We start from the raw sequence: 27,998 nt of genomic DNA, 5'->3' as shown, positions 1-27,998 counted from the left end.
CTCATGTCAGCACGTTGTAGGTGTCACCACCTGCGCAAACCTTGTGTGAATGCTCTCAAAAGCTAATCATTTGCATATCACAGCATCTTCTTCCTGTTAAATTTCTCGCCTGTAGCACGTCATCTTCGTGGTGTAGCAATTTTAATGGCCAGTAGTGTATGAAGATGCAAATTTACAGGCAATTAATTGATGTGATATGCTATACCATATGCCGGAGACACAAGCAAATAACCCTTGAACGCCGGCAGTGAGTTCCCCACGTAGTGCGCAAGGACAACTATAGGGAGTGAGTGGCGACGCAGGAAACATACCTTCTACTTCAGGCTTAGAAAAGAGGCCTCGGCAAATAATACTACGCAGAGGGGCGCAAAACACTGTTGTATAAGTAATGCTGTAAACTACGGTAGCGACCAGAATATCGAAGCAAGTATGGGTTTTTAAATGAAAGACTTGGCTTTCGTTAACGCCAGACGTGTACGATGTTGTAGAGTTTGTTAATGTTGAACGGAATGAAGAGTGTCTTGGTATGAGATGATAAGAACATACAGAATCGGGTGCACGCTGCCTATCTATTTCCAGGGGCAAGAAAAATTTGGTTTCAACTATTTCGTGTAACTATTGAGCGAATTTAAAAATTTAAAATGCTGACGCAGTCTGTTCATTAAGAGGCATAAACTTTTATGATAGGTTCAACACAGTAAGACAAGTATCACAGTTAGGAAGCGTATAAATGTCTTCAGACTGGATAACCCACCACAGACAGTTACCCCAAACTGTATTCATATAGTACTTGAGAATGAGACCAATTACTGAGTTGCAACGAACGTTACATATAATTTGGGAACTTTTTAGTAGCTAACACTCACCAGAAAATAATAAAATAACGAGGGGAAGAAAGTGTACCGCTTACTACATTTTCGGTTTTCACCCACTAAAACTATCGCATCAGGCAAGACATTTTAATTTAGTTCGTCTTTACTACTAACTTTATTTGCAACACATTTTGCGGGCAGTATCGATAAAATAGCACTGAGCGTACCTGCAAAACTATACGATTCTACTACACATGGTTTAGAAGATGTAATGTCATAAACGTTGAGAACGTACTACACATGGTTTAGAAGATGTGACGTCATAAACGTTGAGAACGTGTAAAAAACTGGCTCTTGCGTAAAATGGAGCGCAAATTACCCCGAGTATACGCATCCAGCGTTTACTATTGTGAGCACTTAGCGACATCCAACAAACTTTGAAGATAATTTAAAACTTTTTCTACACTTTTTTTTCGGTGAAAAGCTTCCTGTAAGATTAAAACCGCGTGCCGTACCGAGATTCGAACTCGGGACTTTTGCCTCTCACGGGCAATTGCTGTACTACTTTCTTTTTTTTTTTTATCTCTTCAACTTCAGGCGTTGGCTACCAACATCCATACTACCCCCAAAAACCTATCTAACCTACAAACAAAAACAGTATCTATTACCACCGCCATTTTCGCCCTAAAACCTAACTAGGACGGATGTTTGCCACCACTTGAGGCTCCGCCCACGAACAAAACTGAAATACGCCTCCGATCGTTTTGTAAAACGAAAGAAGGGGGAGAAAAAGGGTACAAGATTTTTTAAAGTTATTTTTCCATCGGTTTTTGTCCACAGCAGCCAAACGGTAGGGGCGTCCACGTAATCTTGTGGTTCATTGATGGTTAAACACCCTGTAATAACCGTTTATGTCTCTCGTCAGACCATCCTGTGCTACACCTTCAACTCTTCTCACGCACTGTACTCCCTCCCACCCCCCCCCCTCCACACAATGCTTTGCAGGGTGCATAAACAACGACCCCAAGAGATTCGCAAAGAGCCAACCATGCTCCTTGCGGAGCCTTGCGCCATAAAAACAATGTAGTTGCTCGTTAAATGGTGCCAAAGATCTAACAACTCTGCAAGGCCTTCACTAAAAAAGTATGACAGCTTCACACCTTTAAGCCACACCGGGGCGTTATGTCGGATAGCAGGTTAGGGATGGATCAGTTCAGTGGACTGTACGAACTGAGGCGTCCGTCCCAGTGATCTACCCGAGCAAGACTCCTCCTCACAGCCATACTTCCCCCAGTACCTCACCTCCTACCTTCCAAACTGCACCGAAAGTTCTCCTGCGAAACGTTTTTTCGTTACCTGCTCAACTTCAAATATTTAACACATTAACTCGTTTGTTAAGTAATCAGAAGTTTCAATGCTGTTTTCTGCATGGGAGTTCGATTCTTTAAAGAACAGGACGTTACTGGTTGGTAACTAATATAATGTATAAACTCCGTCCGAACAGATCTCGGAATGCCCAATGGTACCGACCGGCCGCCGTGTCATCCTCAGCCGATAAGCGACACTGGATGCAGAGGCAGAGTGACGTGTGGCCAGCACACCGTTCTCCCCGATTTTGTTTTCGTGACGGTATTGTTTAAAGGAAAGTGCGAGTATTGGTTGACGAGCAATTGGATGAAAATCAGTGTGGGTTTAGGCCTCTTAGAGGTTGTCAGGACCAGATCTTTAGCTTAAGACAAATAATAGAGAAGTGTTATGAGTGGAACAGGGAATTGTATCTATGCTTTATAGATCTAGAAAAGGCATATGACCGGGTTCCTAGGAGGAAGTTATTGTCTGTTCTACGAGATTATGGAATAGGAGGCAAACTTTTGCAAGCAATTAAAGGTCTTTACATGGATAGTCAGGCAGCAGTTAGAGTTGACGGTAAATTGAGTTCATGGTTCAGAGTAGTTTCAGGGGTAAGACAAGGCTGCAACCCGTCTCCACTTTTGTTCATATTATTTATGGATCATATGTTGAAAACAATAGACTGGCTGGGTGAGATTAAGATATGTGAACACAAAATAAGCAGTCTCGCATATGCGGATGACTTAGTTGTGATGGCAGATTCGATTGAAAGTTTGCAGAGTAGTATTTCAGAGCTAGATCAGAAATGTAAGGACTATGGTATGAAGATTAGCATCTCCAAAACGAAAGTAATGTCAGTGGGAAAGAAATATAAACGGATTGAGTGCCAAATAGGAGGAACAAAGTTAGAACAGGTGGACGGTTTCAAGTACTTTGGATGCATATTCTCACAGGATGGCAACATAGTGAAAGAACTGGAAGCGAGGTGTAGCAAGGCTAATGCAGTGAGCGCTCAGCTACGATCTACTCTCTTCTGCAAGAAGGACGTCAGTACCGAGACTAAGTTATCTGTGCACCGTTCAATCTTTCGACCAACTTTGTTGTATGGGAGCGAAAGCTGGGTGGATTCAGGTTACCTTATCGATAAGGTTGAGGTTACGGATATGAAAGTAGCTAGGATGATTGCAGGTACTAGTAGATGGGAACAATGGCAGGAGGGTGTCCACAATGAGGAAATCAAAGAAAAACTGGGAATGAACTCTATAGATGTAGCAGTCAGGGCGAACAGGCTTAGATGGTGGGGTCATGTTACACGCATGGGAGAAGCAAGGTTACCCAAGAGACTCATGGGTTCAGCAGTAGAGGGTAGGAGGAGTCGGGGCAGACCAAGGAGAAGGTACCTGGATTCGGTTAAGAATGATTTTGAAGTAATAGGTTTAACATCAGAAGAGGCACCAATGTTAGCACTGAATAGGGGATCATGGAGGAATTTTATAAGGGGGGCTATGCTCCAGACTGAACGCTGAAAGGCATAATCAGTCTTAAATGATGATGATGATGATGATGATGATGATGACTGAAGCCGCTATTTCTCAGTCAATCAGATCCTCAGTTTGTCTGACAAGGTTTGAGTGCATCCCACTGTCAACAGCACTGGGTAGGCCCGGACTGTACCCATCTCGGTGCAAGCCAAGCCCGACAGCTCTTAAGGGGGACGTATGTGAAGTTGCAATACTTCGAAAAAAACGTGCAAATTTCAAAGCTTTCAAGACAGTGTAACTAAACGTGGCACAGTTGTTAAGGGATGTTACATGGATCCACACACACCTTTTCATGGTTATAGAAGTCTTTAATTACAAATAGTTTAAATAAATTTTTTATACAGAGCGAGTACAAATGTTCCTTTTCTGAAAATTCTCTCAGAACGAATTTAATGAATTTTTATACGAAGTTTGATATCCCATTATTACAAACACCTGTGGAACAGAATATCGATATGTTCTCCTGCTAGATTTTCACAGCTCTCCAAATTTCTGTGAAAAAAATATGTCAGATCTTAGAACGACATCGAAGCAATCCAGAGGCGAGCTGCTGGATTTGGTACTGGTAGGTTCTAACAACGTGCTAGTCGTAAGGAGATGCATCGGGGACTCAAATGGGAATTCCTGGAGGGAACGTGACGTTGTTTTGGAAGAATAGTATTCTGAAAATTTAGAGAACCGCCATCTGAAGCTGACCGCAGCTTTTGCCTCCAACATACATTGCGCGTAAGGACCACGACGATAAGATACGGGAAATTAGGTTCTCACACGGAGGCATGGAATCTATAGCCAAACTATATAATTTTATTTATTGAATGCTTATATGTTGTTTAAACATTTTCTGTGGGACACATGTCACGACGTATGTAAAGCCCTCTATTGGTTAAGTTCTTACGATCGGTGCGCGCCTACATAAGATCCTAGCGGCCGACCCAACAGAGTGCGCTGTTCATTGATCTGTCTCTTCTTCAGCTGACATATAGACATTTTATCTTTCATAAGCAATTTATAGGTTGCCACAGGCAAGGTATTACGCTATATTAATTGTTGACCCTAAATTCATTATAAAAAAGGGTCACTGTGGTGTCACGGCCAGACACCACACTTGCTAGGTGGTAGCCTTTAAATCGGCCGCGGTCCGTTAGTATACGTCGGACCCGCGTGTCGCCACTGTCAGTGATTGCAGACCGAGCGCCGCCACACGGCAGGTCTAGTCTAGAGAGACTCCCTAGCACTGGCCCCAGTTGTACAGCCGACTTTGCTAGCGATGGTTCACTGACTACATACGCTCTCATTTGCAGAGACGACTGTTTAGCATAGCCTTCAGCTACGTCATTTGCTACGACCTAGCAAGGCGCCATATTCAGTTACTATAATCTGAGCAGATAATATCGTGAATCATGCACCGTCAAGAGCGACGTTCATCATTAATGGATTAACGTATCAAACTAACTACGTCCGCTTACTGAATTCTAATTCCTTGTCATGTTCCAGACCTCACGTCAGTATAGTCCTTCCCTCCTCACGCTAGCCTGCGTGAGCTAAAACGCGTGAATTTCGGCCTCCACTGGTAACACGGTGTTGGCTCTTCTGCCAACACAACAGTCGGACCTGTACTCTTCATATATTTTCTTTTAATAATTTTATATGGGTTACTGCATTCATCTTTTAATGTATCACAATTGGTTTTTATGATAGTCATCAATTTTAATAAGTCTGCTACATGCATTTTATCTAATGTGCTTTTATCAGCTTACGTTTTTGCGTAAATGATGGCTACATATAAGCAAGCCCACAGTAGCGACATCTAGGAACGGTGTAGGCAAACAGGTTTCTGGATGCTACTGTACCTCAGTAGCTAGTTGGCAATAATCACGATGTGGACGATGTGGCCTATTCTACACCATATTTTAAATCTATGTGACGATGCTATGCTGATTGTATTTATATATTTTGACGATGACATGGTGTAAAAAAGGTACGTTATACCATATTTTATCTGCACATTTTCCTGGTGTATGACAGTATATTGTGATACGTATTCCTGTTTTTATGCCGACCGGTGTGGCCGAACGGATCTAGGCGCTTCAGTCTGGAACGGCGTGACCGCTACGGTCGCAGGTTCGAATCCTGCCTCGGGCATGGATGTGTGTGATGTCCTTAGGATAGTTAGGTTTAAGTAGTTCTAAGTTCTAGGGGACTGATGACCTCAGATGTTGAGTCCCATAGTGCTCATAGCCATTTGAACCATTTTGCTGTTTTATGTTAAAAGAAACACTGCTCACTAGATGTACATATTTATATACAGGGTGATTCAAAAAGAATACCACAACTTTAGGAATTTAAAACTCTGCAACGACAAAAGGCAGAGCTAAGCACTATCTGTCGGCGAATTAAGGGAGCTATAAAGTTTCATTTAGTTGTACATTTGTTCGCTTGAGGCGCTGTTGACTAGGCGTCAGCGTCAGTTGATGCTAAGATGGCGACCGCTCAACAGAAAGCTTTTTGTGTTATTGAGTATGGCAGAAGTGAATCGACGACAGTTGTTCAGCGTGCATTTCGAACGAAGTATGGTGTTAAACCTCCTGATAGGTGGTGTATTAAACGTTGGTATAAACCTGAACGTCAACAACCTGAGGCGATGGATCGGCCGCCAGGCAGCCCGTGACAGAGCACTTCATCACTGGCCTCCAAGAAGCCCTGATCTTACCCCCTGCGATTTTTTCTTATGGGGGTATGTTAAGGATATGGTGTTTCGGACACCTCTCCCAGCCACCATTGATGATTTGAAACGAGAAATAACAGCAGCTATCCAAACTGTTACGCCTGATATGCTACAGAGAGTGTGGAACGAGTTGGAGTATCGGGTTGATATTGCTCGTGTGTCTGGAGGGGGCCATATTGAACATCTCTGAACTTGTTTTTGAGTGAAAAAAAAACCTTTTTAAATACTCTTTGTAATGATGTATAACAGAAGGTTATATTATGTTTCTTTCATTAAATACACATTTTTAAAGTTGTGGTATTCTTTTTATATTAGTTCTGAGGATGGTCATAACACACTGAAACCGATCATCGTCTGAAGAATTCATTTGTGATCAGAGACCGAAATAACAAAGCATTTTACAGTATTGGATCCCTGTTTGTACACACGATTATGTCGCAGATAGTCGTTTTTGCGTCGTTCTGTTTGCAAGTGGAACAGGGAAGTAAACTACTAATAGTGCCACGGGATGCTCTCACCCACGCCCATAAGGCGGATTGCGGAGTATCGGTGTAGATGCAGATTTCCCCAGGATCGGCGCACCTCCCCGTGCCACGCGTCTACACGGTGGGTGACTGACCCGCCAGAGTGGTGGAGACAAACACGAGCCGCCGTCGGCGGACGCTGGGGTCGTCGGCCCACGGGCCGTGGAGCGCCGCCAACTCCGGCGAGGCACAAACACGCCCACGCGAGCCTCCCAAGGACGACCGGTGCGGGGTCACGCCCCCCTCCCCCCCCCCCCCGCCCACCACACGACACCAGAGCACAACACAGAGGCACGGCAAAGGACGCTGCCGCCGCGATCGCAGCGTAACTCTCCAGAGACGTTTCTCTAGGCACTACAGTCGAAAATCGGTAATACCTGTTTGAAGTACCCTTCGCGATGCACTACACTGCACTAATTTCATTTGTGACATTCGGACATAATTGACGCAGGCAGCCGCCGTGACATGACACGCAACAAAAGTTAAACATGAAACTTCCTGGCAGATTAAAACCGTGTGCCGGTCCGAGACTCGAACCCGGGACCTTTGCCTTTCGCGGGCAAGTGCTATACCACTGACAGGGGAACCTCCCCATCGCACCCCCCTCAGATTTAGTTATAAGTTGGCACAGTGGATAGGCCTTGCAAAACTGAACACAAATCAGTCGAGACAACAGGAAGAAGTTGTGTGGAACTATAAAAAAATAAGCAAAATATACAAACTGGGTAGTCCATGCGCAAGATATGCAACATCAAGGATAATGTAGGCTCACGAGCGCCGTGGTCCCGTGGTTACCGTGAGCAGCTGTGCAACGAGAGGTCCTTGGTTCAAGTCTTCCCTGGAGCGAAAAAATTAATTTTTTATTTTCGGACAATTATTATCTGTCATGTGACGCACATGCCGTCACCAGAGTCGTATAGAACATATCAGACGTGTTTTCCTGTGGAGGAATCGGTTGACCTATGACCTTGCAAATCAAATGTTTTCGGTTCCCATTGGAGAGCCACGTCCTTTCGTCTACTAATCGCACGGTTTTGCGGTGCGGTCGCAAAAACACAGACACTAAACTTATTACAGTGAACAGAGACGCCAATCAACGAAAGGACACATCATAACTTTGTGGAAATAAAGAAAGTAAATTTTTCACTCGAGGGAAGACTTGAACCAAGGACCTTTCAATCCGCAGCTGCTCACGCTAACCACGGGACCACGGCGCTCCTGAGCTCAGACTATCCGTGATGTTCCCTATCTTGCGCTTGGACTACTCAGTTTGTATATTTTGCTTATTTTTTTCATAGTTCGACACAAGTTCTTCCTGTTTTCTCGATTGATCTGTGTTCAGTTTTTCAAGGCCTATCCACTGTGCCAACTTATAACTAAATCTGAGGGGGTTGCGATGGGGAGGTTCCCTTGTGAGCACTATTGGGACTTAACTTTTGAGGTCATCAGTCCCCTAGAACTTAGAACTACTTAAACCTAACTAACCTAAGGACCTTACACAACACCCAGTCATCACGAGGCAGAGAAAATCCCTGACCCCGCCGGGAATCGAACCCGGGAACCCGGGCGTGGGAAGCGAGAACGCTACCGCACCACCTCGAGCTGCGGACATGAAATTTTCACTCTACAGCGGAGTGCGCGCTGATATGAAACTTTCTTTCAGGAGTGCTAGTTCTGCAAGCTTCGCAGGAGAGCTTCTGTAAAGTTTGGAAGGTAGGAGACGAGGTAGTGGCAGAAGTGAAGCTGTGAGGACGGGGCGTGAGTCGTGCTTGGGTAGCTCAGTGGTAGAGCACTTGCCCGCGAAAGGCAAAGGTCCCCAGTTCGATTCTCGGTCCGGCACACAATTTTAATCTGCCGTGAAAATTCATACCAAGAAGCTGTCGAATCTATGTTACACAGAATCGCTGATGTATTGCTTTCCAGAGGTCGACCAACACACTAACTACCAGGTGGATACTATATTTCCATTCATCGATGTAAACGGTTCATAGAAAGGTCTTCCAAGTACAGAGCGAAGTGACGTAGTGCTTAGCACACTTGATTCGCATTCGGGAGGACGACGGTACAAGTCCGCGTTCAGTCATCCTGATTTAAGTTTTCCGTGATTTCCCTAAATCGCTTCAGGCAAATGCCGGAATGCATCCTTCGGAAGACCACGGCCGACTTTCGTCCCCATTCTTCCGTAAGCCGAGGTTCTGCTCCGTGTCTAATGACTTTATTCTCGACAGGACGTTAAACACTAATCTCCTCCTCTTTGATATCCAAGCATTGAATTTTAAATTACTTTCGGCGATAAAAACTATACTGCACACAGTGTTAAAGAAACACTTCTTCGAATATCCGTCTATTAGTAAGACCACCACTTCGGTAACATCCTTAGTGCCGCCAACACACTTTTGTTGTGCACACAACAAATGTACTTGTCAGAAACTTCGACACAAATCCAACCTCGCACTGCTCTACCGCCTGAAGGTATGCAAACCGCAGCTAAGAGATGTCTAAGCAGTTGCATAACCGTCAGGCGCTAGAGAAGCCGCGAGTTTGAATTACTGCCGAAGCTTCTGACAGGCACACTTTTTACCGTGCTCAACAAAGGAATGTGGGTGGCACCGAGGGTGTTGGCCGAACTGAAGAGTCTCAGAACGACCCTTTGCTGTTGTATTCACGCATATCTTAATGTTGCACCCCCCCAAAATCACGCCACAGGAGGGCGAAAAACAGGGGGGGGGGGGGGGCTGGAAAAGCAGAAACACCGTTCCGCTGCTTTGGATCGCGTTCAGAATTCATCAAATGGTTTTGAACGGTCTCTAGAGGTTCCACTCTGTATAGCGGAGCAAAAATTGTGGTCGCATTACACTCAAAAGGTATTACATCACGTTGAATAGGATTACAGCCCCATGATGTCGTCAAGGTAGGATTGAAATTCCCAGAGACTGGCAGCAGCGTCGAAAGTTGTCAAAAACATCGTGCTGTTGGTCATCACCCTGTGATCCGTCTTTTTCCATCACCAAATGTCCGAGGATGTCAGCAGAACCGACGATCATAAAGAATATCTTCGTGTTGGTCACGCACTCCGAACTCTCGATTTAGACCACTAAATGCGTCGGAATCAATGCAACAAAGGAAGGTTCAAAATGGTTCAAATGGCTCTGAGCACTATGGGACTTAACATCTGAGGTCATCAGTCCCCTAGAACTACTTAAACCTAACTAACCTAAGGACATCACACACATCCATGCCTGAGGCAGGATTCGAACCTGCGACCGTAGCGGTCGCTCGGTTCCGGACTGCAGTGCCTAGAATCGCACGGCCACCGCGGCCGGCAAAAAGGAAGGGGTGGCTTCATTGAGACTCTATATGCCACCTCCTGAGCCTTTTCGTATCGATTCTGTTTGAAATATTTTCCTCGACCACCCGTAAGAAACCCGCCTGATTTCAACGCTGGGTGTCCCGGTTCTCAATTCCTTCACAGAGGTCTCAAAAGAAGAGATGGAATGTTGGGTAAGTGGAGACGTGACAACCAACACTTTTTCGAAGATCCCTCTATTGGTAAGACTACCTCACTTCGGCAACATTCTCAACAACGCACTTTCGTTGTACGCACTACAAATGTACCTGTCAGAAACTGCGACACAAATCCAACCTCGCACTGCTCTACCGCCTGAAGGTATGCAAACCGCAGCTAAGAGATGTCTAAGCAGTTGCATAACCGTCAGGCGCTAGAGAAGCCGCGAGTTTGAATTACTGCCGAAGCTTCTGACAGGCACACTTTTTACCGTGCTCAACAAAGGAATGTGCGTGGCACCGAGGGTGTTGGACGAACTGAAGAGTCTCAGAACGACCCTTTGCTGTTGTATTCACGCATATCTTAATGTTGCACCCCCCCAAAATCACGCCACAGGAGGGCGAGAAACAGGGGGGGGGGGGGGGGGGGGGGAGGGGCTGGAAAAGCAGAAACACCGTTCCGCTGCTTTGGATCGCGTTCAGAATTCATCAAATGGTTTTGAACGGTCTCTAGAGGTTCCACTCTGTATAGCGGAGCAAAAATTGTGGTCGCATTACACTCAAAAGGTATTACATCACGTTGAATAGGATTACAGCCCCATGATGTCGTCAAGGTAGGATTGAAATTCCCAGAGACTGGCAGCAGCGTCGAAAGTTGTCAAAAACGTCGTGCTGTTGGTCATCACCCTGTGATCCGTCTTTTTCCATCACCAAATGTCCGAGGATGTCAGCAGAGCCGACGATCATAAAGAATATCTTCGTGTTGGTCATCGCACCCCGAACTCTCGTTTTAGACCACTAAATGCGTCGGAATCAACGCAAAAAAGGAAGGTTCGAAATGGTTCAAATGGCTCTGAGCACTATGGGACTTAACATCTGAGGTCATCAGTCTCCCCTAGAACTACTTAAACCTAACTAACCTAAGGACATCACACACATCCATGCCTGAGGCAGGATTCTAACCTGCGACCGTAGCGGTCGCGCGCTTCCGAACTGCAGCGCCTAGAACCGCACGGCCACCGCGGCCGGCAAAAAGGAAGGGGTGGCTTCATTGAGACTCTATATGCCACCTCCTGAGCCTTTTCGTATCGATTCTGTTTGAAATATTTTCCTCGACCATCCGTAAGAAACCCGCCTGATTACAACGCTGGGTGTCCCGGTTCTCAATTCCTTCACAGAGGTCTCAAAAGAAGAGATGGAATGTTTGGTAAGTGGAGACGTGACAACCAACACTTTTTCGAAGATCCCTCTATTGGTAAGACTACCTCACTTCGGCAACATTCTCAACAACGCACTTTTGTTGTACGCACTACAAATGTACCTGTCAGAAACTGCGACACAAATCCAACCTCGCACTGCTCTACCGCCTGAAATTATGCATACCGCAGCTAAGAGATGTCTAAGCAGTTGCATAACCATCAGGCGCTAGAGAAGCCGCAACGTTGAATTACTGCCGAAGTTTCTGACAGGCACACTTTTTACCGTGCTCAACAAAGGAATGTGGGTGACACCGAGTATGTTGGCCGAACTGGTCTCAGAGGGACCCTTTGCTGTTGTATCCCAAAAATCACGCCACAGGAGGGCCAAAAACAGGGGGGGGGGGGGGGCGGAAAAGCAGAAACACCGTTCCGCTGCTATGCATCGCGTTCAGATTTCATCGAATGGTTTTGAACGGTCTCTAGAGGTTCCACTCTGTATAGCGGAGCAAAAATTGTGGTCGCATTACGCTCAAAAGGTATTAAATTACGTTCAGTTGGATTACAGCCCCACGATGTCCTTATGGTAGGATTGAAATGCCCAGAGACTGGCAGCAGTGTCGAAAGTTGTCAAAAACTTGCTATTGCTCATCACCCATGATCTGTCGTTTTCGATCACTAAATGTCCCAAGATCATCAAGAACATCTTCGTGTTGGTCATCGCACTTCGGACTGTCGTTTTAAACCGCTAAATGCGCCGGAATCAACGCCCGAAAGGAAGGGGTGGTTTCATTGAGACCCTGTAAGCCGCCCCCTGAGGCCTTTTCATGTCGATTCTGAGCAGTGGCCTGTTTGAAATGTTTTCCTCGGCCACCCGTAAGAAACCTGCCTGATTTCAACGCTGAGTGTCGCGGTTCTGAATTCCTTCGCACAGGTGTCGAAAGAAGAGATGGAATGTTGGGTAAGTGGAGACGTGACTACCTTCTCATCGTATGCTTGGAGTAGGCAAGTCTTCAGGTCCAGATTGTATACCGATTACGTTCCTTTCAGATTACGCTGATACAATAGCTCCCTACTTAGCAATCATATACAACCGCTCGCTCACCGATAGATCTGTACCTACAGATTGGAAAATTGCGCAGGTCGCACCAGTGTTTAAGAAGGGTAGTAGGAGTAATCCATCGAACTACAGACCCATATCATTGACGTCGGTTTGCAGTAGGGTTTTGGAGCATATACTGTATTCAAACATTATGAATCACCTCGAAGGGAACGATCTATTGATACGTAATCAGCATGGTTTCAGAAAACATCGTTCTTGTCCAACGCTCTTTATTCGCACGAAGTAATGGCCGCTATCGACAGGGGATCTCAAGTTGATTCTGTATTTCTAGATTTCCGGAAAGCTTTTGACACCGTTCCTCACAAGCGACTTCTAATCGAGCTGCGGGCGTATGGGGTATCGTCTCAGTTGTGCGACTGGATTCGTGATTTCCTGTCAGGAAGGTCGCAGTTCGCAGTAATAGACGGCAAATCATCGAGTAAAACTGAAGTGATATCAGGTGTTCCCCAGGGAAGCGTCCTGGGACCTCTGCTGTTCCTGGTCTGTATAAATGACCTGGGTGACAATCTGAGCAGTTCTCTTAGGTTGTTCGCAGATGATGCTGTAATTTACCGTCTAGTAAGGTCATCCGAAGACCAGTATCAGTTGCAAAGCGATTTAGATAAGATTCTGTATGGTGTGGCAGGTGGCAGTTGACGCTAAATAACGAAAAGTGTGAGGTGATCCACACGAGTTCCAAAAGAAATCCGTTGGAATTCGATTACTCGATAAATAGTAAAATTCTCAAGGCTGTCAATTCAACTAAGTACCTGGGTGTAAAAATTACTAACAACTTCAGTTGGAAAGACCACATAGATAACATTGTGGGGAAGGCGAGCCAAAGGTTGCGTTTCATTGGCAGGACACTTAGAAGATGCAACAAGTCCACTAAAGAGACAGCTTACACTACACTCGTTCGTCCTCTGTTAGAATATTGCTGCGCGGTGTGGGATCCTTACCAAGTGGGATTGACGGAGGACATCGAAAGGGTGCAAAAAAGGGCAGCTCGTTTTCTATTATCAAGTAATAGGGGAGAGAGTGTGGCAGATATGATACGCGAGTTGGGATGGAAGTCATTAAAGCAAAGACGTTTTTCGTCGCGGTGAGATCTATTTACGAAATTTCAGTCACCAACTTTCTCTTCCGAATGCGAAAATATTGTGTTGAGCCCAACCTACATGGGTAGGAATGATCATCAAAATGAAATAAGAGAAATCAGAGCACGAACAGAAAGGTTTAGGTGTTCGTTTTTCCCGCGCGCTGTTCGGGAGTGGAATGGTAGAGAGATAGTATGATTGTGGTTCGATGAACCCTCTGCCAAGCACTTAAATGTGAATTGCAGAGTAATCATGTAGATGTAGATGACACGTCCACGGTGGCGCTGAGCAGAATTGTGTTGAAATTTGGTGCTAATGTGACATCACTAACCCACCTGATAGCTCACATGAGTTTCTGAGCTGTGGTCTTTTTTTCCGCAAGTGCCGACACCTTGCTGTTTGAAGCATCGCAGAGACCTAGGGTGATGTCGCAGGTCGCCACGCTTTTGCACCATTACGGAAGATGGCTGTAGGCACCTTTGAGCCAAATTTCAAACTTATACATGGCACTCGGTGACAGTTACAGAGTTTCTAAAAAGTGATCCTTTAATTTTGCTGCGAAGTGTAATTCCCAACAGGCGATGTCTGGATTTTCAGCAACTTTGCATGTGGATAACTACAAATCATTAGTCATAGCCTGCCGGGGTGTCCGAGCGGTTCTAGGCACTACAGTCTGGAACCGCGCGGCCGATACGGTCGCAGGTTCAAATCCTGCCTCGGGCATGGATGTGTGTGACGTCCTTAGGTTAGTTAGGTTTAAGTAGTTCTAAGTTCTAGGGGACTGATGACCTCAGCAGTCCCACAGTGCTCAGAGCCATTTGAACCATTTTAGTCATCAAACAAATGTACAAATCAAGAACCATATTTGAGATCGAATATTCGACACTGCAACAGGGTTTCGGCTGTTGTGAAACTTCCTGAGAGTCTGAAATTGAATGTCAGGCCGGGACTCGAACCCGGAACCCTCACGTTTTGCGGGCAGTGTTTTAAGCCTGAGCTATCCAGGTACAACTCACGAAACACCTTCACAGTTTCTACCTCTAGCCTACTAAACTTCAAGCACGTTCTCCTCTTATGTGACCGATCTACTTGAAGAGAAGGACGAAAGACGGCGCTCTCCACAAATAGTTGACAAGTTAAACTTCCGGTTTCACAAGGTACGTTCTCTTCCGTATCCGAGACACTGGACTGCTATTCGTGAGGACGACGGTTTCAATCCCCGACTGGCAATCAAGATTTACGGTTTCAGCAATTTCCCTAAATCGCATAAGGCTAACGCCGGGATGGTTTCTTTGAAAAGGACACAGATGATATTCTTGCGCAGTGTTCCACAATCCGAGCACGTCCTCTGTCTCTAATGATGTAGTTGACAGCGAGACAAACCTGTATGTTCTCCCCTCTGCTCCTCTCTCCCCCCTCCCCGTCCTCTCCGTTCCACACTATCCATTCTCATCCCCCCTCTGTTCCTCCCCCCTGCTCTCTCTCTCTCTCTCTCTCTCTCTCTCTCTCTCTCTCTCCCCCTCCCGCTCCCTCTCTCCCTCCCTGCTCGTATCGCGTATCAACTTCACGGACATGGTTCTGCACTATTTTCGCACCTGTTTGACTGCCTACTTGTCCTCAAAGTGAGATATGCATACTTCAGGGCCCGTAGTTCATGTTCATAAGCAGAAATATGGTCAATTATCATGGCAAACAGCGTTTGGTTAAATTAAAATTATTTACTGTTAAATAAATTCTACATTCGACAGGATATGTGTGTGTGTGTGTGTATAAATTCTACATTCGACAGGATATGTTTGTGTGTGTTCAAATGGCTCTGAGCACTATGGGACTTAACATATGAGGTTATGACTCCCCTAGAACTACTTAAACCTAACTAACCTAAGGACATCACGCACATCCATGCCTGCGGCAGGATTCGGACCTGCGACCGTAGCAGTCGCGCGGTTCCGGACTGAAGCGCCTAAAACCGCTCGGTCACAGCAACCGGCCTGTGTGTGTGTGTGTGTGTGTGTGTGTAGGCAATTTTTTTTACAACAATATATTTCTACATGGTGCAGAAATGCACATATATAAGCTAAAACAATGAAAATTATTCTTATACCTTCTTGTTTCAGGTCGAGTCTGTTGCGAGAGCTGCAGAGAGTTTACTGCGTTGGGTGAGTAATAGAAATTCCGCGGCGCTTTTATTACGATAAACCAATTAAGAGTCGAAAAGTGTACAAGTACTTATACATGGTCATATACAGGGCGATTTTTTCCATCGTGTACAAACTCCAGTGACTCATCGAGGAGAGGATACGGAACAAAAAAAGTCCAATGATGTCCGTAAATGCATGGTTTCGTGCTAGCGATCATTTATTCAATTATACATTGTTACAGAGACTGCGGTCTAATACGCGCTGACCCATGGAGCCACAGTTACAGTATGTGTTGAAAATTGTTTCCATGTGCCCCGAGGCATGCGCGTACGCGCCGTAGTGTGTTCCGTCTCATACGTTCACATTCGGCAGGCTGCATCCGGACAGTGTCAAAGGCAGGCGCGGCTCGTAATTAAAGGCTCTGAGGCGGAGCCGCCCCAAAATATACACTCCTGGAAATTGAAATAAGAACACCGTGAATTCATTGTCCCAGGAAGGGGAAACTTTATTGACACATTCCTGGGGTCAGATACATCACATGATCACACTGACAGAACCACAGGCACATAGACACAGGCAACAGAGCATGCACAATGTCGGCACTAGTACAGTGTATATCCACCTTTCGCAGCAATGCAGGCTGCTATTCTCCCATGGAGACGATCGTAGAGATGCTGGATGTAGTCCTGTGGAACGGCTTGCCATGCCATTTCCACCTGGCGCCTCAGTTGGACCAGCGTTCGTGCTGGACGTGCAGACCGCGTGAGACGACGCTTCATCCAGTCCCAAACATGCTCAATGGGGGACAGATCCGGAGATCTTGCTGGCCAGGGTAGTTGACGTACACCTTCTAGAGCACGTTGGGTGGCACGGGATACATGCGGACGTGCATTGTCCTGTTGGAACAGCAAGTTCCCTTGCCGGTCTAGGAATGGTAGAACGATGGGTTCGATGACGGTTTGGATGTACCGTGCACTATTCAGTGTCCCCTCGACGATCACCAGTGGTGTACGGCCAGTGTAGGAGATCGCTCCCCACACCATGATGCCGGGTGTTGGCCCTGTGTGCCTCGGTCGTATGCAGTCCTGATTGTGGCGCTCACCTGCACGGCGCCAAACACGCATACGACCATCAATGGCACCAAGGCAGAAGCGACTCTCATCGCTGAAGACGACACGTCTCCATTCGTCCCTCCATTCACGCCTGTCGCGACACCACTGGAGGCGGGCTGCACGATGTTGGGGCGTGAGCAGAAGACGGCCTAACGGTGTGCGGGACCGTAGCCCAGCTTCATGGAGACGGTTGCGAATGGTCCTCGCCGATACCCCAGGAGCAACAGTGTGCCTAATTTGCTGGGAAGTGGTGGTGCGGTCCCCTACAGCACTGCGTAGGATCCTACGGTCTTGGCGTGCATCCGTGCGTTGCTGCGGTCCGGTCCCAGGTCGACGGGCACGTGCACCTTCCGCCGACCACTGGCGACAACATCGATGTACTGTGGAGACCTCACGCCCCACGTGTTGAGCAATTCGGCGGTACGTGCACCCGGCCTCCCGCATGCCCACTATACGCCCTCGCTCAAAGTCCGTCAACTGCACGTACGGTTCACGTCCACGCTGTCGCGGCATGCTACCAGTGTTAAAGACTGCGATGGAGCTCCGTATGCCACGGCAAACTGGCTGACACTGACGGCGGCGGTGCACAAATGCTGCGCAGCTAGCGCCATTCGACGGCCAACACCGCGGTTCCTGGTGTGTCCGCTGTGCCGTGCGTGTGATCATTGCTTGTACAGCCCTCTCGCAGTGTCCGGAGCAAGTATGGTGGGTCTGACACACCGGAGTCAATGTGTTCTTTTTTCCATTTCCAGGAGTGTATGTTAAAGTAAATTTCGCAAGAACGTATTACATAATTTAAAATATCAGGACGAATTTCGCATATTTCCCATTCCGATTAAAATAACGACGGTCAACGTTTTTGGAACTGCTTGTATCGATAGATGTTTTCCGAACGGTTAGTAATGTTTAGGTTGCGCCTTGGAACGTCCGTAAGCTGCATGTAGTAGCGGTTTGGGGGCGTGGCTTCTACATAGTACTGCTCTTTATGGGCGACCCGAAGGCTCAGAGCTTGCAGCCTAAGGGTGTCATACCAACCACCACACGTTTTTCACGTTCCACTAACTATGTAATAAAGGAATGTAGAGTGGCCGAAACTTCGCTATCCAATCTCTGTCTCTGCACATCTCTACTACGCCTCGATGCATTATTAATCGACGTTTAGTATTGTTGTTTTGATAATGTTTTACATAGTTGTTTTGTTTCTGCCATTGGCTATTTTATCCACGTTTAGAATAAGTTTGCAAATATCCCGCCAGAGTGCACTAGACTACAGTAACATAACAGTACTGCCATCTAGCGAGTGTTTCATAAGTGATTAGAGGACAAAGCGCGCGAAATTTGTCCCATTACTTTACTTTCCTTGCTTGCTGATGCTGACTGCTTTTGTTGATATCGTGTGATATTAGCAAGTTTCTTTTTCGGAGTGTATTTTGCAAGATTTTAGTGAGTTTTACTTGCACAAGACCTGTGACGTCACCAAAACATCACAGTATCGTCATGCGAACTCGTAAACTTCGAGCTTTGGAGGTAAACCACAATAAACGCCTTAAGTTTAGAACTGAAAACACCTAAAATATTAAGCAGCCGCAAAGTTAAGATTCGTCGCATTAAAGATCTCTCCGAAACGCGTCTTTTCATATGATTTGCTGCAAAGTGTCAGAAAATGTAATGATGACGTATAAAAACACTGACCAAAGATTTTAACTCGAAGTTAGCTTCTAATGATATTTAATACCTGATTATAGAAGATACAGTACGTAAAATTATAGGTAGAGAGTGATACGCCCACCCCCCTCCCCCTGAATTCTTAGTTGTTTATGTCAGACTAATCTGTAGCGTAACCCGACGTCTATGTTGGCTCCGATCGATAAATGCCGCAGCCTTCCCCAGTATAGGAACCACGAGCCGCGCCTGGTCAAAGGCAACATGAATTCGCTGCTCCAGTCTCTCCACATCTGGAATCGGCTCTGCATACACGATACTTTCGAGATGGCGCCATAACTAGAAATCGCAAGGGTTCTGATCCGATGAACGAGCTGGCCGTGCAACTGGACCCCCTGCTCCGATCCACCGACCAGGGAAGACACGATTGAGATGCGTCCGGACGGTAACGGCGATGTGGGCTGGAGCACCATCAGGTAGCAGCCACATAACCCTTCTAATCATCAATTGCACTTCTTCTAGCAGGGGAGGGAAAGTCACCCGTAAGAAACGCCAATACTTCCGTCCTGTTACGCGACGTGGAAGAAAGACTGATCCCAAAATACGATCGCCAATTATCCGGGCCACATATTACGGCTGTACCGATGCTGACGATTCGCTGTCACCATACCATGGGGGTTCTGCATACCATCCCACAGATGACTGTTAGGGAAGCTCACACGATACCACTCCGCATAAGGCGGCCTCATCTGTGAGTAGGATGGATGACACTAATTCAGGAATCGTGGTTGCCTGTTGAGGAAACCAGTGACAAAACTGCTCCCGATGTGGAAAGTCTGTCGGTGGTAAGCCCTGCACACCCTGGATCACGGGGTCCCGGGTTCGATTCCCGGCCGGGACTGGGTGTTTGTGTTGTCCTCATCATTTCATCATCATCATCATCATCATCATTCGTGACAGTGGCTAGATTGGAATGTGTAAAAATTGGGACTTTCTAGGGGCGCTGATGACCGTGCAGTTGAGCCCCCCTCAAACCAATCATCAGCATCATCATCATCATCGTTCTCCATGTGTGGTGTCCGATCATTTCTAGTACGTCCTTCATGATTTCTTTCCTGAAGCGTCCCTATCTCAGACAAACGGCGAAACACTGTCGCAAACACTGAATGCTGTGGTTGTTGTCGGCAAGGATAGGTCCCTTAATACAATCTTGCTACCCGCTGCTCGTTGCCATTTGACTTTCCGTAACTAAACAGTTTAATAAGCCACAGCTGCAAAATACTAACACGAATTCTTTACAGACGAATGGAAAAACTGGTAGGAGCCGAGGTCGGGGAAGATCAATCTGCATTTCGTAGAAATGTTGGAACACGTGAGGCAACACTGACCCTACGACTTATCTTAGAAAATAGATTAAGGAAAGGCAAACCTACGTTTCTAGCATTTGTAGACTTAGAGAAAGCTTTTGACAATGTTGACTGGAATACTCTCTTTCAAATTCTAAAGGTGGCAGGGGTAAAATACAAAGAGCGATTGGCTATTTACAATTTGTACAGAAACCAGATGGCAGTTACAAGATTCGAGGGGCATGAGAGGGAAGCAGTGGTTGGAAAGGGAGTGAGACAGGGTTGTAGCCTATCCCCGATGTTATTCAATCTGTATATTGAGCAAGCAGTAAAGGAAACAAAAGAAAAATTCGGAGTAGGTATTAAAATCCATGGAGAAGAAGTAAAAACTTTGAGGTTCGCCGATGACATTGTAATTCTGTCAGGGACAGCAAAGGACTTGGAAGAGCAGTTGGACGGAATGGACAGTGTCTTGAAAGGAGGATATAAGATGAACATCAACAAAAGCAAAACGAGGATAATGGAATGTAGTCAAATTAAATCGGGTGATGCTGAGAGAATTAGGTTACGAACTGAGACACTTAAAGTAGTAAAGCAGTTTTGCTATTTGGGGAGCAAAATAACTGATGATGGTCGAAGTAGAGAGGATATAAAATGTAGACTGGCAATGGCAAGGAAAGAGTTTCTGAAGAAGAGGAATTTGTTAACATCGAGTATAGATTTAAGTGTCAGGAAGTCGTTTCTGAAAGTATTTGTATGGAGTGTAGCCATGCATGGAAGTGAAACATGGACGATAAATAGTTTGGACAAGAAGAGAATAGAAGCTTTCGAAATAGAATTGGGGAGAAGAGAAGTTTGTGGCACAACTTGACCAGAAGAAGGGATCGGTTGGTAAGGCATGTTCTGAGACATCGAGGGATCACCAATTTAGTATTGGAGGGCAGCGTGGAGGGTAAAAATCGTAGAGGGAGACCAAGATATGAGTACACTAAGCAGATTCAGAAGGATGTAGGCTGCAGTAGGTACTGGGAGATGAAGAAGCTTGCACATGATAGAGTAGCATGGAGAGCTGCATCAAATCAGTCTCTGGACTGAAGATCACAACAACAACAAACAACAAGTAAACACCATGTCGACCGCAGTGGCCGAGCGGTTCTAGGCGCTTCAGTCCGGAACCGCGCGACTGCTACGGTCGGAGGTTCGAATCCTGCCTGGGGCATGGATGTCTGTGATGTCCTTAGGTTAGTTATGTTTAAGTAGTTCTAGTCCCATAGTGCTTAGAGCCATTTTTGAACCATGTCGACAAGCTCTCGATTCGAATACAGAACCATTGTGTATAAAGCTGTATCCCGTCCACTAGAAGGCGAATCAGCAAGTGAAGCGTATCGGACACAGCATTACCAATTACTGTGGCAGGAGAGGGGGATAGAGCATGAAGTATGAGGAACAGTACCACCCTCCCGGATGGAACCATGTATACGCTCACTGCGGTTGCATGGTACAAAGTACGATTGAATAAATAGTCTCTAGCAGGGAAACCACGCATTTCTTTATGTCGTGTCCTCTCATATATCAGTCTCTAGAGTTTGTGCACGGTGGAAAATATCATCCTGTATATTATTTATCCAGTGAGCATCCTTTTTTTACAACATGTACTAAACGTAGAGCGATTGACGATATATCGTTAGAAAGATTTTTTAATCGGCTTCTCACATTGCATACCGATTTCGCGCTAAAACTTATTACTTGTGAAAAATTTTAAAAGGGCATCATGGATGCCCAGCTTCATACCTATATTCTACGAAGCTAGCGTATTTGTCACGAGTAAGAGACTCTGTTTTCATATTATCTTATTACGAATACCACTTTATTTGTTTTAAAGTGCTTATTAACTGCATAATTAACATAAATTTTTGTCAGAGATAACAACCGTTCCAACTGCAGTAGTTCATTATCTCTGCCAATCGTAGGCTTTTCTAAACGAATAAACTTTCCGAAACGACAACCATGTTTGTCAATGTTCTCTTGAATTGCGATTCACGTATTGTTACTACGGCCTAACGTGCTTATGTAATAGAGATTGCTGGTCAAGTTTGACTTATAGGTTATGTGACCCAACTGACAATCCCCGATCCCTGCTGTGGCAAACATTCCGAATGAGAAACACATGGGAGGAGACACTGAAGAGCTAGAGAAACTAGTACAGCTGGCTAATATCATGTAGGACCCCCACGAGCACGTAGAAGTGCCTCAGTACGACGTGGCATGGACTCGACCAATGTCTGAAGCAGTCTTGGAGGGAACTGGCACCATGAATCCTGCAGGCGGTCGCAGGTTCGAATCCTGCCTTGGGCATGGATGTGTGTGATGTCCTTAGGCTAGTTAGGTTTAAGTAGTTCTAAGTTCTAGGGGACTGATGACCTGAGATGTTAAGTCCCATAGTGCTCAGAGCCATTTGAACCATTTGAATCCTGCAGGGCTGCCCACAAATCCGTAAGAGTAGTGGGCGTGGTGATTTCTTCTGAACAGCACGTTGCAAGGCATCCCTGATATGTTCAATAATGTTCATGTCTGGGGAGTTTTGTGGCCAGCAGAAGTGTTTAAACTCGGAAGAGTGTTTCTGGAGCCACTCTGTATCAATTCTGGACATATGCGTGTCGCGTTGTCCTGCTGGAATTGCCCGAGTCCATGGAATGCACAGTGGACATGAACGGATACAGGTGATCAGACAGGATGCTTACGTACGTGTCACCTGTCGGAGTCGTATCTAGACATATCAGGGATCCCAAATCAGTCCAACTGCACACGCCCCTCACAATTACAGAGCCTCCACCAGCCTGAACAGTCCCCCGCTGACATGCAGGGTCCATGGATTCATGAGGTTGTCTCCATATCCGTACTCGTCCATCCGCTCGGTACAATTTGAAACTCGACTCATCCGACCAGGTGATGTTTCCAGTCTTCAACAGTCCAATGTCGGTGTTGACGGACCCAGACGAGGCGTAAAGCTTCATCAAGGGCACACGAGTGGGCCTTCGGCTCCGAAAGCTCATATCGATGATATTTTGTTGAATGGTTCGCACCAATAGAGATTTGCTGATGGCCCAGCATTGAAATCTGCAGCAATTTGCGGAAGGGTTGCACTTCTGTCCGCTGAACGATTCTCTTCAGTCGCCGTCTGTCCCGTTCAAAAAATGGTTCAAATGGCTCTGAGCACTATGCGACTTAACTTCTGAGGTCATCACTCGCCTAGAACTTAGAATTAACTAACCTAAGGACATCACACACATCCATGCCCGAGGCAGGATTCGAACCTGCGACCGGAGTGGTCGCTCGGTTCCAGAGTGTAGCGCCTAGAACCGCACGGCCACACCGGCCGGCGGTCGCGTTCTTGCAGGATCTTTTTCCGGCCGCAGCGATGACGGAGATCTGATGTTTCACAGGATTCCTGATATTCACGGTGCAGTCGGGAAATGGTAGTACGGGAAAATCCGCACTTCATCGCTATGTCGGAGATAATGTGTCCTATCACTCGTGCGGGGACTATAACACCACGTTCAAACTCACTGAAATCTTGATAACCGGCCCTTGTAGCAGCAGTATGCGATCTAAGAACCTCGCCTGACACTCGTTCTCTTATATACACTCCTGGAAATTGAAATAAGAACACCGTGAATTCATTGTCCCAGGAAGGGGAAACTTTATTGACACATTCCTAGGGTCAGATACATCACATGATCACACTGACAGAACCACAGGCACATAGACACAGGCAACAGAGCATGCACAATGTCGGCACTAGTACAGTGTATATCCACCTTTCGCAGCAATGCAGGCTGCTATTCTCCCATGGAGACGATCGTAGAGATGCTGGATGTAGTCCTGTGGAACGGCTTGCCATGCCATTTCCACCTGGCGCCTCAGTTGCACCAGCGTTCGTGCTGGACGTGCAGACCGCGTGAGACGACGCTTCATCCAGTCCCAAACATGCTCAATGGGGGACAGATCCGGAGATCTTGCTGGCCAGGGTAGTTGACTTACACCTTCTAGAGCACGTTGGGTGGCACGGGATACATGCGGACGTGCATTCTCCTGTTGGAACAGCAAGTTCCCTTGCCGGTCTAGGAATGGTAGAACGATGGGTTCGATGACGGTTTGGATGTACCGTGCACTATTCAGTGTCCCCTCGACGATCACCAGTGGTGTACGGCCAGTGTAGGAGATCGCTCCCCACACCATGATGCCGGGTGTTGGCCCTGTGTGCCTCGGTCGTATGCAGTCCTGAATGTGGCGCTCACCTGCACGGCGCCAAACACGCATACGACCATCATTGGCACCAAGGCAGAAGCGACTCTCATCGCTGAAGACGACACGTCTCCATTCGTCCCTCCATTCACGCCTGTCGCGACACCACTGGAGGCGAGCTGCACGATGTTGGGGCGTGAGCGGAAGACGGCCTAACGGTGTGCGGGACCGTAGCCCAGCTTCATGGAGACGGTTGCGAATGGTCCTCGCCGATACCCCAGGAGCAACAGTGTCCCTAATTTGCTGGGAAGTGGCGGTGCGGTCCCCTACGGCACTGCGTAGGATCCTACGGTCTTGGCGTGCATCCGTGCGTCGCTGCGGTCCGGTCCCAGGTCGACAGGCACGTGCACCTTCCGCCGACCACTGGCGACAACATCGATGTACTGTGGAGACCTCACGCCGCACGTGTTGAGCAATTCGGCGGTACGTCCACCCGGCCTCCCGCATGCCCACTATACGCCCTCGCTCAAAGTCCGTCAACTGCACATACGGTTCACGTCCACGCTGTCGCGGCATGCTACCAGTGTTAAAGACTGCGATGGAGCTCCGTATGCCACGGCAAACTGGCTGACACTGACGGCGGCGGTGCACAAATGCTGCGCAGCTAGCGCCATTCGACGGCCAACACCGCGGTTCCTGGTGTGTCCGCTGTGCCGTGCGTGTGATCATTGCTTGTACAGCCCTCTCGCAGTGTCAGGAGCAAGTATGGTGGGTCTGACACACCGGTGTCAATGTGTTCTTTTTTCCATTTCCAGGAGTGTAGCTGTTGCCGACCGCAGCGCCGTATTCTGCCTGTTTCCATATCTCTTTATTTAAACACGCATGCCTATACCAGTTTCTTTGGCGCTTCAGTGCATTTACCAGGAGGTATAACAAATTCATGATCATTATTTCACGTCGTTCGGTTCAGTTTTAACGATTTTTTCTCTTCATTTCCACAACTACCCTTATCCAAACGACTACACTTATTCCAGACACCATTATACAGGGTGATACAAAAAGAATACCAAAACTTTAGGAATTTAAAACTCTGCAACGACAAAAGGCAGAGCTAAGCAATATCTGTCGGCGAATTAAGGGAGCTATAAAGTTTCATTTAGTTGTACATTTGTTCGCTTGAGGCGCTGTTGACTAGGCGTCAGCGTCAGTTGATGCTAAGATGGCGACCGCTCAACAGAAAGCTTTTTGTGTTATTGAGTACGGCAGAAGTGAATCGAAGACAGTTGTTCAGCGTGCATTTCGAAGGAAGTATGGTGTTAAACCTCCTGATAGGTGGTGTATTAAACGTTGGTATAAACAGTTTACAGAGAATGGGTGTTTGTGCAAAGGGAAAAGTTCTGGACGGCCGAGAACGAGTGATGAAAATGTAGCACGCATGCAGCAAGCATTTGTTCGCAGCCCAGGAAAATCGACTCGCAGAGCTAGCAGAGAGCTGCAAATTCCACAATCAACTGTATGGAGAGTTCTACGAAAAAGGTTAGTTACGAAACCTGAACGTCAACTACCCGAGGCGATGGATCGGCCGCCAGGCAGCCCGTGACAGAGCACTTCATCACTGGCCTCCAAGAAGCCCTGATCTTACCCCCTGCGATTTTTTCTTATGGGGGTATGTTAAGGATATGGTGTTTCGGCCACCTCTCCCAGCCACCATTGATGATTTGAAACGAGAAATAACAGCAGCTATCGAAACTGTTACGCCTGATATGCTACAGAGAGTGTGGAACGAGTTGGAGTATCGGGTTGATATTGCTCGTGTGTCTGGAGGGGGCCATATTGAATATCTCTGAACTTGTTTTTGAGTGAAAAAAAACCTTTTTAAATACTCTTTGTAATGATGTATAACAGAAGGTTATATTATGTTTCTTTCATTAAATACACATTTTTAAAGTTGTGGTATTCTTTTTGAATCACCCTGTATATAACTAGAGAAGTGCGAAAGTTTCGCTCGGGTCCTCTGGTGTCCATATACTTTCGTGGGATTTTGCGACCAGCATTAGGTTCACTGAACGTTTTTTGGGTTGTAGATCGCGTCCTGTTATAAAACAAGAAGTACACTAACACTCCCCCCTTCCTCCACCCAACACCCCATTTCTTCAAAGAATCGAATTCCCGTGTATAAAACAGCTTCAGACGACTTTGCAGATGAGTCAGTATGTTAAATTTTTGATTTGACGTAAGCATATAAAACCTTTGTGGTTGAAGAGGCAGAATGCTAGTTTTATTTGTTTGGGTTTCTTTACCCATAGACAAATGAGACAGCCACGTTTACTGGGGTAGGTTAGACCACGCTGGGGGAGAAGCAGTGGTGTCCAATATTATTATTATTATTATTATATCGCGCGTATTATCAGTCAAAGTTCAGTTCCTGTTTACACAGGGAAAAGGCACTAAATCTCAAGAAGAATGCTAAAATGTTTCCTGACGATAAATCAGAAACCGGCAGGTGTGGCCGTGCGGTTCTAGGCGTTTCAGTCTGGAACCGCGTGACCGCTACGGTCGCAGGTTCGAATCCTGCCTCGGGCATGGATGTGTGTGATGTCCTTAGGATAGTTAGGTTTAAGTAGTTCTAAGTTCTAGGGGACTGATGACCTCAGCAGTGCCATAGTGCTCAGAGCCATTTGAACCATTTGATAAATCAGAAATGGACAAACATATTTTTGTTGCCACATATAAATGTCGTGTGACGAGGGCCTCCCGTCGGGTAGACCTTTCGCCGGGAGCAAGTCTTTCGATTTGACGCCACTTCGGCGACTTGCGCGTCGATGGGGATGAAATGATGATGATTAGGACAAGACAACAGCCAGTCCCTGAGCGGAGAAAATCTCCGACCCAGCCGGGAATCGAACCCGGGCCCTTAGGATTGACATTCTGTCGCGCTGACCACTCAGCTTCCGGGGTCGGAGCGTTTCCGGATGAAACTGTATAGCAATGCAGAGAAAGAAATTCCTACAACTGCAGTTAGAGTGGATTACGAAGACTCACGGACACACATCCCTGGCGGCGTCAGTGTAGCGCCCTGAACGTATTGCAAAAACCGGTGGGGCGTTTCCTTACGCAACGGCAGATATGCGGCGTCTGACGTCAGGGCGTATCTGCAGAGGTCGCGAACCGCCCCTATCTCTGCCGTACACTCTGAATGGCTACAGCCCAGCAGAAATAGAAACAACAACAAAAACTATAACATCAGTGTTCCGCCTCCCGCGTCGCAAAGTCGTCATCTTCACCAAACTGGACCCCATTCAAAGAAGGTTAACCGAAGAGCGGATTTACGTTGAAGAGCGAAAGAAACTGGTACATCTGCGTAATATCGTGTAGGGCCCCCGCGAGCACGCAGAAGTGCCGCAACACGACGTGTCATGGACTCGACTAATGTCTGAAGTAGTGCTGGAGGGAAATGACACCATGAATCGTGCAGGGCAAAAAACACGTGGGAGTGCTGATCTCTTCTGAACAGCACGTTGCAAGGCATCCCAGATGTGCTCAATAATGTTCACGCCTGGGGAGTTCGGTAGCCAATAGAGGTGTTTAAACTCAGAAGAGTGTTCCTGCAGCCAGTCTGTAGCTGTTCTCGACGTGTGGGG

At 46.7% G+C, this 27,998-nt stretch overlaps 1 protein-coding gene across 1 annotated transcript in view; it reads left to right on the top strand.

The window, feature by feature from the left end:
• Positions 1 to 27,998, top strand: part of LOC126215349 (peroxidase-like) — a 389,248-nt gene that overhangs the window by 60,869 nt on the left and 300,381 nt on the right. Inside the window, exon 2 of the mRNA XM_049942035.1 lies at positions 15,969 to 16,010. The gene's annotated coding sequence lies outside the window, so the exon portion shown is untranslated. The remainder of the gene's footprint in view (positions 1 to 15,968; positions 16,011 to 27,998) is intronic.

Source organism: Schistocerca nitens, chromosome 12 (assembly GCF_023898315.1).
Source record: "Schistocerca nitens isolate TAMUIC-IGC-003100 chromosome 12, iqSchNite1.1, whole genome shotgun sequence".
In the NCBI taxonomy this organism is placed as follows: Eukaryota; Metazoa; Arthropoda; class Insecta; order Orthoptera; family Acrididae; genus Schistocerca; species Schistocerca nitens.
The sequence above is the reverse complement of the archived record's forward strand: the minus strand, read 5'-3'. Positions and strand labels throughout refer to the sequence as shown.